This window comes from Grampus griseus (assembly GCF_964374135.1).
Source record: "Grampus griseus genome assembly, chromosome: 11".
Classification (NCBI taxonomy): domain Eukaryota; kingdom Metazoa; phylum Chordata; class Mammalia; order Artiodactyla; family Delphinidae; genus Grampus; species Grampus griseus.
The window spans coordinates 15216157-15228013 of NC_139005.1; positions in this window are offsets into that span (position 1 = coordinate 15216157).

The following is an 11857-nucleotide window of genomic DNA, read 5'->3' on the forward strand; positions in this document are numbered from 1 at the left end:
TAAGGGTTAGAGTCTTTTGTCATTTCTAATGGTATGAGCTTCAGTAGCCTTAAGAATGTGACAAAATGATGTATTATTTTAAATTAAAATTAAAAAAAAATGTTTACATAGTCCAGTTCATTCTCTGAATCAGATTTGCCTGGTATATAACACATGGTTCTATTACTCTGAAAATTAAAAAGGACTTGTAACCAGTTAGAGCAGGAATTGCAACCCATATATTTTTCTAGGTTTCTGCCATAGCTAGTCCCTAGCATGATGCATGGTACAAAATTAGTCTCTGAAATATTTGTTGAATGAGTATTGTAGGTGAATACTTGTTAAAGAAAGGTATTTTGGAGAGTACTGGTTGAAGCAGTCTGGCTTAAACCACCCTCTGTGATAATATTTAACTTTATATATGAACCTATAAAGGGAACTATATTTCAGTTTGTCTAAACATTCTCAATGGAAAGAATTATTGATGTTATATTTTTACATACTCAGTTGTAATGTAAGTATTTTTAGTTTGTTTAATTTTGTTAAAATTGTCCTCAATCATGTTTTTGTGGAGGCCCCTCCTCCCTTTTTAGTTGAAGTATAGTTGATTTACAATGTTGTGTTAGTTTCTGGTGTACAGCAAAGTGATTCATATACACACACACATATTTGTAGAGCCCATTTTTAAAATAATTAAGACCTCAGTTATATTTATGATATGAATAACATGTTTTGAAGTAATAACACTATTTTAAAGGAGTTACCCCGCATTCGATTACTTTATCTTATTGTTTTCATCTCACAGCATTGTCAGCCAAAGGACCTTTTTCCCTCTTCAGTATTTATAAGATTCTGCTAACGGAAAAGTTAAATTTTATAAATCTTACAAATTTATTATGAAATTGCCAAGGATTTATATGTTCCTGTTAAAGAAAACCATTTCAGAAATTCGTTTATATTTGGATGACTAATAAGTCTCATATAAGATTATTACATGTTTGAGGCAGTTTTCCTTTTAGAAAAGTAAAGTTTTTTGGGGTGAGTGTGTAGCTAGGGAAGAATAATAGATTGTAAAAGGTGAGCATTGTGAGCGTTTACTCTTGATAGCTGGGCCCAGTTCAAATAGTTTAGCATAAACACCATTGAGCGTTGCGTAAGAGTAGGTCAGAAGATTCCCAGCTTATGTCTTCTTTTTTAAAACTTGAGGTAACGTTGGTGTTTATAACATTATATGTTGACTTCTGTATACACTACAGTGTTCTCACCATCAAAAGTTTAGTTTCCATCTGTCCATCAGTCCACCAGTTGACTCTCTTTGCCCATTTTATTCTCCCACACGTTCCCCCTTCCCTTCTGGTAACCACTGCTGTCTCTCTGTATCTGTGTGTTTGTTTTTGTTTGGTTTTCTTCATTTATTTTTATATTCCACATATGAACATATGAGTGAAATCATACAGTATTTGTTTTTCTCCATCTGACTTGTCTTCACATAATACCCTTAAGTTCCTTACAGATTGTTGCAGATGGCAAGATTTCATCTTTTTTTTTTTTAATGACTGAGGAGTATTCCATTTCGTTTGTGTGTGTGTATGTGTGCATATATATACACACATGCACACACACCACATCTTCTTTATCCATTCATCTGTCAGTGGTCACTTAGGTTGGTTCCATATCTAGGATATTGTAAATGATGCTGCTATGAATATAGGGGTGCATATGATTTTCTGAATGAGTGTTTTCATATTCTTTGGATAAATACCCACAAGTGGAATAGCTGGATTATATGGTAATTTATTTTATTTTATTTTATTTTATTTTTTTTGCGGTACGCGGGCCTCTCCCTGCTGTGGCCTCTCCCGTTGCGGAGCATAGGCTCCAGACGCGCAGGCTCAGCAGCCGTGGGTCACGGGCCCAGCTGCTCTGCGGCATGTGGGATCTTCCCGGAACGGGGCACGAACCCATGTCCCCTGCATTGGCAGGCGGACTCTTAACCACTGCGCCACCAGGGAAGCCTGGTAATTTTATTTTTTAATTTTTTGAGGAAGCTGCATACTGTTTTTGATAGTGGCTGCACCATTTTGCATTCCCACCAACAGTGTCCAAGGGTTCCCTTTTCTCCATATGCTCTCCAACACTTGTTATTTCTTGTCTTTCTGATAACAGCCATTCTAACCAGAGTGATGGAATACCTCATTGTGGTTTTGATTTGCCTTTCCTTAATAATTAATGATGCTGAGCATCTTTTCATGTACCTGCTGGCATCTGTATGTATTTTTAGGAAAATGTATATTCAGCTGTTCTGCCCGTTTTTAAATCATGTTTGCTTTTTGTTGTGTGTGTTCCTTATATGCTTTAGATATTAATCTCTTATTGGATATATGATTTGCAATTTTTTTTCTCCTATTGGTAGGTTGTCTTTTCATTTTGTTGATGGTTTCCTTTGCTATGCAGAAGCCCTTTAGTTTGATGTAGTCTCATTTGTTTATTTTTGCTTTTGTTCCCTTGCCTAAGGAGCCAGATCCAAAAAAAATATTGCTAAGACCTTCGTCAAAGAGCGTACTGTCTGTGTTTTCTTCTATTGCTAAGACCTTCGTCAAAGAGTGTACCGTCTGTGTTTTCTTCTGTGGGTTTTTTATGGTTTCAGGTCTTATATTTAAGTCTAATTCATTTTGTGTATGGTGTAAGATAGTGGTCTAGTTTCATTCTTTTGTATGTGGCTGTCCAGTTTTCCCAGCGCCATTTATTGAAGAGACTCATTTCTCTGTTGAATGTACTTTGCTCCTTTTTCATACATTAATTGTTCACGTATGTGTGGATTTATTTCTGGGCTCTGAATTCTGTTTCATGGGTCTGTGTGTCTATTTTTCTGTCAATGCCATGTTCTTTTGATTACCATAGCGATGTAGTATAACTTGAAATCAGGGAGTGTGATACCTCCAGCTTCTGATTTGTATTTTATTTCAGAGTTGCTTTGGTTATTTGGGGGTTTGTGGTTCTGTATAAGCTTTAGGAGTTTTTGTTTCATTTCTATGAAAACTCTTGTGATTTTGATAGGGATTGTGTTGAATCTGTAGGTTGCTTTAGGTAATGTGGACATTTTATCAATGTTAATTCCAGTTCATGAGCACAGAATGTCTTACCATTTCTTTGTGTGTTCTTCAGTTTCATTCAACAATGTCTTAAGAGTTTTCAGTACACAGATCTTTCACCTCCTTGATTCAATACATTCCTAGGTATTTTATTCTTTTTGTTGTAATTGTAAATGGAATTGTTTTCCTAATTTCTCTCTCTGCTAGTTTGTTGTTAGCATATGGAAACACAGCAGTTTTTTTGTATATTGATTTTGCATGCTGCAACTTTAGTGTATTTAAAAAATTTTTTTTAAATTTATTTTTGGCTGTGCTGGGTCTTCGTTGCTGCACGTGGTCTTTCTCTAGTTGTGGTGAGTGGGGTCTACCCTTCGTTGTGGTGAGTGGGCTTCTCATTGTGGTGGCTTCTCTTGTTGCGGAGCACGGGCTCCAGGCGCGCATGCTCAGTAGTTGTGGCGCACAGGCCTAGTTGCTCCGTGGCATGTGGGATCTTCCTGGACGAGGGCTTGAACCCATGTCCCCTGCACTGGCAGGCGGATTCCCAACCACTGTGCCACCAGGGAAGTCCCTGTATTTATTATTTTTAATAGTTTTTTGGTGGGGTCTTTAGAGTTTTCTGTGTATACATCATGTCATCTACAAAGTGGCAGTTCTACTTCTTCCTTTCCAATTTGGATGCCTTTTTTTTTCTTTTTCTTCCCTAATTGCTCTAGCTAGGACTTCCAGTACTATGTTGGGTAAGAGTGGCTAGAGTAAGCATCCTTGTCTTGTTCCTGATCTTAGAGGGATGGCTTTCAGTGTTTCACTGTTGAGTATAATGTTAGTCATGGGTTTGTCATAAATGGCCCTTGTTATGATGAGGTATGTTCCTGCTATACCCATTTTATTGAAAGTTTTTATTATACATCAGTATTGAATCTTGTCAGATATCAATATTTTTCTACATCTGTTGAGATGATCATACGATTTCTATCTTTCATTTGGTTGCTGTGATGTATGATATTGATTTGCAGATGTGGAACCATCCTGCATCCCTGGAATAAATCCTACTTGATCATGGTGTTTGATCATTTTAATTATTGTATTTGTTTTGCTAATATTTGTTGAGTACTTTTGCATCTATGTTCATCAGGATATTGCCTATCATTTTCTTTTTTTGTATTGTCCTTGTATTGGCTTTGTAAAATGAGTTTAGAAGCTTTCCCTCCTCTTCAGTTTTTTGGAAGAGTTTGAGAAGGATAGGTATTGGCTGTTCTTTGAATGTTCGGTAGAATTCACCTGTGAAGCCATCTGGTCCTAGACTTTTGTTTTTTGGGAGGTATTTGATTACTATTTCAGTCTCTCTCGTAGTGATTGGTCTATTCAGGTTTTCTATTTCTTCATGATTCAGTCTTAGAAGGTTATATGATTCTAAGTATTTATGTATTTCTTCTAGACTGCCCAATTTGTTGGCATATAATTTTCGTAGTATTATAATCTGTTGTATTTCTGTGGTATCCATTGTAATTTCTCCTTTTTGTTTCGGATTTTATTTATCAGAGACTTCTTAGCCAGTCTAGCTAAAGGTTTGTCAATTTTGTTCCTTTAAAAAAAAAAAAGTTCTTAGTTTTATTGATATTTCCTATTTTTTAGTCTCTTTCATTTATTTTTGCTCTGATCTTTATTATTTCCTTCCTTCTGCTGACTTTGGATTTTGCTCTTTTTCTAGTTTTTTTAGGTGTAAGGTTTGAATATTTGAGATTTTTCTTGTTTCTTGAGGTAGGCCTGTGTTGCTGTGAACTTCCCTCTTAATATTACTTTTGCTGCATCCCATAGGTTTAGTATGTTGTATTTGCATTTTCATTCGTCTTCAGGTATAAAAAGATATCTTTATTTGTTGACCCAGTAGTTGTTCAGTAGCATGTTGTCAAGTCTCCACATATTTGTCAATTTTCCAGCTTTTTTCTTGTTTTTCATTTCTAGTTTCCTACCATTGTGGTTGGAAAAGATGCTTGATCTGAGTTGAGTTTTATTTAAGTTATTGAGACTTGTTTTGTGTTCCAAAATTTGGTCTATGCTTGAGAATGTTCCACATGCTCTTGAGAAGAATTTGTATCCTGCTGCATTTGGATGGAGTGTTCTTTATTAAGTCCATCTGATGTAATGTTTCACTTAAGGCCGCTGTTCCCTTGTTGACATTGTGTCTGGGTGATCTGTCCATTGATGTAAGTGGGGTGTTAAAGTCCCCTACTATTATTGTGTTGCTGTCAGTTTCTCCCTTTAGGTATGTTAATAATTGCCTTATGTAATTTGGTGCTCCTATGTTATGTGCATATATATTATTAACTTTTATACCTTCTTGATGAATTTTCCCCTTTATCATTATAGAGTGTCCGTCTTTGTCTCTCATTACCTTTTTCTGTTTTGGCATGAAGTCTATTTTGTCTGATATTGAGTATGGCTACACCTACTTTTTCTTTTGTCTGCTGTTTGCTTGGAGTGTCATTTTTCATTCTTTCACTTTGAGCCTATGTTTGTCTTTAGAGCTTAGTCTCCTGGAGGCAGCATATAGTTGGGTCTTGTTTTTCTAATCTGTCCAACCACCCTGTGTCTTTCTTTGTTTTTTGTTTGTTTGTTTGGCCCAGCCGTGTAGCTTGTGGGATCTTAGTTCCCCAACCAAGGATTGAACCTGGGCCATGGCAGTGAAAGTGCCGAGTCCTAACCACTGGACTGCCAGGGAATTCCCACACCCTGTGTCTTTTTGATTGATGAATTCAATCCATTTATATTTAGGGTGATAGTTGATAAATAAGGAGGTAGTATTGCCATTTTATCTTTTATTTTCTAGTTGCTCTGTATCTCCATTGTTTATTTTGTGTCTATTTCTGTCTGCCATTTTAGTTTGGTGGTTTTCTATGATGTTTTTCTGTTTCCTCTTTCGTTATTTTTCGTGTCTCTGATCTAGAATTATATGGTATGGTTACCATGAGGTTTGTATACATTTCTCATAAAGTAGTTCTTTTCCTGCTGATCGCCTCTCCATTTGCCTATATGACTTCTGTCCTTTTCCTTTTCAGCAATGTTTTTGTGGTCCCAGATTATCCCTTTTTATCTTGTAAGCTGGTTACCAAATTGAAGTCGCTTTAGTTATTTTTTACTGCTTTTTCCCCTTTAACCTTTATGTTGTAATTAAGTGTTTAACTTCTTCTAATACAGAGTTACAGTTTTCTAATTCTGTCTATCACCTTACTCAAAAGTTTTGTGTACTTTTGCCTTTTCATTTCAGAAGGAAGTTGTCCTTTCACCATTTCTGGTAAGGCAGGCCTAGTGGTCATGAACTCCCTCAGCTTTTGTTTGTCTGGAAAAGCCTTTATTTCTCCTTCGTATCTAAGGATAAATTTGCTGGGTATTCTTGGCTCACAGTTTTTATCTTTCAATATTTTGAGTATGTCATTCCGCTCACTCCTGTCCTGTAGTGTTTCTACTGAGAAATCTGGTAGTCTAATGGGGGTTCCTTAGTAGGTTGCTCTTTTTTTTTTCCCTTGGCTGTCTTTAAAATTCTTCCTTTGCCACTGACTTTTGACAGTTTAATATGATGTATCTGAGAGAAGGTCTTTTTGTATTGAGGTAATTAGGTGTTCTCTTAGCTTCATGGACTTATACATCCAGTTCATTCACCAGCTTTGGGAAGTTCTCGGCTATTATTTCTTTAAATAAACTCTCTTTTCCCTTCTCCCTCTCTTCTGGGATACCCATTATTCTTATGTTGCTCTTCCTAGTAGAGCCTGATAGTTCTTGTAGAATTTCTTCTTCTTTTTTTAGATCTTATTCTTTCCTTTTCTACCTGTGTCATTTCTAGATTTCTGTCTTCGAGCTCACTTGAAGAGATTTCTCTCTTCCATACCACCTGCTTTATTTCCAATGCTTTCTACAGTTCCAGAAGTTTGTTTCTTTTTTTTACAGTTTCAATTTGTTTGATAAAGTATTCTTTCTGTTCATTAATTTTATTCCTGAACTCTTTGAAATGCCTTTCTGAATTTTCTTGTAGCTCATTGTGTTTCTTCATGACAGCCAGTCTGAATTCTCTGTCAGTTAGATTGCAATATTCTGTGATTTTAAGTTTGGTATTTGGAAAATTGTCATTTTCTTTGTGTGATACCATGGTGTTTCATGGTGCTTGATGAATTTGTCCTCTGCTGGTGCATTTGAAGTAGTGAATACTTTTCTTTTAAAGCTTTTTTTAACTTGATTCTAACAATTCAACAGGTTAGTAGTTGGAGGCCTTTTCTTTTGTTTTCCAATAGGTGGTGCTGTAGCACAAGTTTTTGGTTTCTCTTACCCGAACTGCCTCTGGTTATGTTTGAGAATCAACGCTTTCCAGCCTCCACTGCCTCTGCTGGGGGTGTCACCTGGTGCCCTCCTCGTTGCTGCTTGTGCCTCCTGAGTCACTGGTGCCTTTGCTGCTGCCGCTGCCACTGCTGTTGGTGGTGTCGCTCCCTGAGGCACTGGGAGGGCAGGCACCTCTGACACGCCCAGGGTTGCCTGGGTCGTGGGCTGTGCCACCACAGGGGGAGGTGGGGGAAAGCCAGGATCCTGGGTGCCTCTGCTTCATCTGGGGTTATTGGGTGACACTGCTGTGGGCGATGGGGGGATAGGGGGCAGACTCACGGGTGCACCTGTAGCCGGAGGTTTGGGGTCGCAGGCCCCTGTGCCACTGCTGCCAGTTTCACCCTGACCGCAGGCACTGCTGTAGGTAGGACGCTGGAGTCTCGTGCACTGCCTCCCCTACTGCTACTTGTGTTCTCCTGGGCTCAGCTGCTGCAGCCAGGGGTGCTAAAATCATAGGCACCTCCTCTGGGGGGCGTAGTCCACTCACCTTTAGATGTACAGGTGTATGGAATTCTCTGGTGTTCTGGTTTAATGAGCAGAGGAACCTCTGTTGCTATGGATGTTTTACTGGATGTAGATTGAAAGGGAGTGTCTCATGCCGCCGTGATGTTGACGTCACTCCCAGCTTATGTCTTCTTGAATTTCATAAATTAAGAGGGCTTAATTGGTTATCTTTGTGTATTTTTAGTACTGGTATAATACCTTTAAAAGATTGCAGTAAGTGTCATAAATGTCATTCTTTGTAGAAGTTGAGGGCTTATTTAAGTTTCATTTTATTTCTTCCTTTTCTCTATATGTTCTCCCCTAAATCACCCAAAATACCTAATTTCCTTTTTAAAGGTAACTCAGAATTGTCAGCAGTTCATTCAAAATTTATCTTAAACATCAATAGTATTTTAAAAATAACTTAGTTTCTTTGTTATTAAAATTAAGAAATGATGGAATTCCCTGGCAGTCCAGTGGTTAGGACTTGGCGCTTTCACTGCTGTGGCCCAGGTTCAGTCCCTGGTTGGGGAATGAAGATCCTGCAAGCCACACAGTGCAGCCAAAAAAAAAAAAAAAGAAAAGAAACAATACAGAAAATAGGGATAATAGGGTTACTTTCAACTGACCATACTTTCCTAGTCTCCAGATTAACATTTTGTTGAATTCTTACAAAATGTTTATTTTCTGCTATTTAAATTGCTATTATATGCCCAGTTCTACTGTTTGGCTTTTACTCAAGACATTCATATAGCTATTTCTTATTCTTTTTTTATGGCCAGGGGTGATGTGTACTGTAAATCGTTTAACCATCCCTGCTTGTTGACACTGAGATTGTTTACAGGTTTTGTGTCATGTAATTAATACAGTAGCATCCTTGAAAATATACTTGCAGAGAGATTTCTACACTGCAGTTTCCTGTGAGGGACTGCTAGCCGACTTAAAGAGCTTGTGAGTTGTGTCTGTTACCAGTTTTGGTTTTGCCAAAATATTTTCCTAAAAGCGTGGCGGTAACATAAACTCCCATCGACCGGTTGTGGATGCTCTTTTCCCCTGTGCCGCACCAGTACTTAAGTACTATCAATCTTTAAAATTTCAGTCAATCTAAAGTGGAAAAGTGGGTTAAGAGTATGAATTGCCTGGATTTAATTCTCAGTTCAGCTGAAAACTGACTTGGTGGTTTGGGGGAAGTTAAACTCTCTGTACCTGCTTTTTCATTTATAAAATGGCATGCTGTTAATCACTTTCCTGATAGGATTTGTTGTGAGGTGAAAATGAGATGACGTGTAGTCGTCGTTTTGCATGTGTGTGGTTTGAAGAGTGCAATCTTCCCCCCACCCCCTGCCTCTTCCTGGCTTGCGGGATCTTAGTTCCCTGACCAGGGATCGAACCCGGGACCACGGCAGTGAAGGCACTGAGTGCTAACCACTGGGCCACCAGGGAAGTTCTTGAAGAGTACAATCTTAATCTTTCTGTCTTCTTATGATCCCTTCAGACCCACTGTGGTTGTGGTCTTTTCTTGTCATTGGAAGAAATCTCATGCGGGTTCCATTCGTTTTTCTGATTATACTTGGGTAATAAAAAGCTCCCCAATCTCATGTAGTCATAAAAATAATCTCATTTTAACATTTTATTAATTTCATTAAGTATTTATCTCTTAATCAATTTTAATTGTACTATTAGATGAATTTTGACAGTTGCTCACAACCATGAAATCGCCAACACAATCAAGATACAGAACACGCCCACCACCTCCCATAAGTTTCCTCCTGCGGGGTTGCAGTTCATCCTTTCCTCCAGCCCCAGACACTGGCAACCGCTGTTCTGTATTCTCTCTTAATGTATTGATAAGATTGGTTTGCATTTTCTAAGATTTTATATAAATGGAATCATACATGTACTCCTTTGTGTCTCATTTCTTTCAGAATAATGATTTTGAAATGGATCAATATATACTGTAAATAGTTACATTTTCTGCTTCTAGAGTGATATTAAACACTTTTCTGTATTTTTTGTCTGTATTCTAAGTAGGCATTGGGAACACTAAAAATTATCTAAATTCTTCTGACTTCAGTTATTAAAGATTTACTAAGACTTCTGGTTCTGGGATATGATTGGGCAGCATTAAATACATTATTTAAGGCAGTTTTTTTTTTTAAAACAAACTGTTCAATCATAATTTCATAATTTATATCTGTTTTTAAGGTAGTTGTGTGGCTTAAGATGGAAGTTTTTAGGTATTCCTTTATACTGGAGATGTGAGAACAAATATTTCTAGCAAATAAATATAGCTGTCATACTTAGAATGTCATGAAGTTAGCTGTTAGCCTACAACATTAATAAAATAGTAATAGAAAGCAAAATCTTAAGAGCATCTGCAAAGTGCAAGGCACTGCAAACATTCTTGGTCTCGTGGGACTGAAAAGGGTGTGGATGGGAGATGGGAGTGTAAGGGTAGTTGGTAAGGCAACACTTGAGCAGAGCCCTGAAGGAGTTGAGTGAGGAGTCATGCAGGTGTCTGAGCGAAGAGCGTTTCTGGCAGAGAACAGCAAGTATAAAAAGCCTTGAGGCAAGAGCAGTTATTCAAATAGGTTATCAGGTTCTTAACAATATCCCAGCATGATCCCAGGTATTGGTGATGCTGCATTGAACAAAACATTACAAGAATAATTCCAGCTTCTTGGAGCCGACGTTTTATCAAGCTTGGTGTGTTGTTGGGCGGGCGTTGATGCGAAAGGACTTTGAGGTGGCGGGAAGGTCTGATGACTCTTTGAAGAAGTGACTGTAAAGAGCAAGGGCAGAGGCAGGAACCAGAACGGATGGTGGTAAAAAGCTGGAATTTGGGTGTTCATTTGCAGGTAGATTTGCTGGGAGTTTGGATGGGGTATGAGAGTCAAGAATGACTTCAGCTTTTGGGGTGTGAACGAGTGGATTGGAGCTGCCCTCCCGATAGTGATGGGAAAGACTGCGGTGTGGAGAAGGTTTGGCGGGGGGTGAATTAAGCTTCGAGTGGTTTATGTTTGGGATGCTTATTAGACATCCATGTAGGGGTGTCATGAGTCAGAAAGGAATATATAGTGCAAATGATTTAAAGTTGAAGACCATGAATACAATTTACATACTTTCTTTGAAATCTAGGCTAAGTTAAATACTTATAAAGACGAGTTTATCATTTCACCTCCAGTGGAGAGTTCATAGACTTCCTTTGGAGTCTGGGCTTGAGCAAAAGCAGGACGCTGGGCCGTTTTTGAACAAGCTAAGCAGCAGGAATTCAAGCAAAGACCTAGAAGAAACAGATAGTTTTTGATTGGTTTATCAACTGCCAAGTGGTGGTAAAGAACGGTCAGTGGTTTGAGAGTTGCTTGTGATAAAAAAAAAAAGTTAGGAACAGAAAGACAACTGCTTATCCCTTATATCCTGTATACCAAATACTGATTTAAGCGAATCATCTTAAATCCTTTCTACAATAATGTGGGATAAGAGGGCATTAACATCATCGCTTGGAATAATAGGAATAGTGAACATTTCTCAGACAACAAGGGCCAGACTCTGTTCTGAGTGTCTTAGGCATACTAATTCATTTAATCCTCATGATATCTCTGTGAAGCTGGGATCATTCCATTTTTATGGTGGAGAAAACAGGTGCAGAGATTAGGTGATGGTTAAGTGATGTTTCCAAGATCACACAGTAAGTATTTGGGAAATCTCTTGGAGAATTTGTGAATAATATCCCGGAGGAAGTGACTTTCCAACTTGACATAGAAGGACATGGTGAAATTTGCCAGAGGAAATAGCATGTGCAAACAAGACACAAAATTTAGTACAACTGTGAAAATGTTCAGTGCCCAGCACGTATTTAGTACTTTGAATAAAAATGAATCAGCTGTTCTGTTCATACTTTCCAGACTTGGGAGGAGGAAGGTTATAGTGCGTTA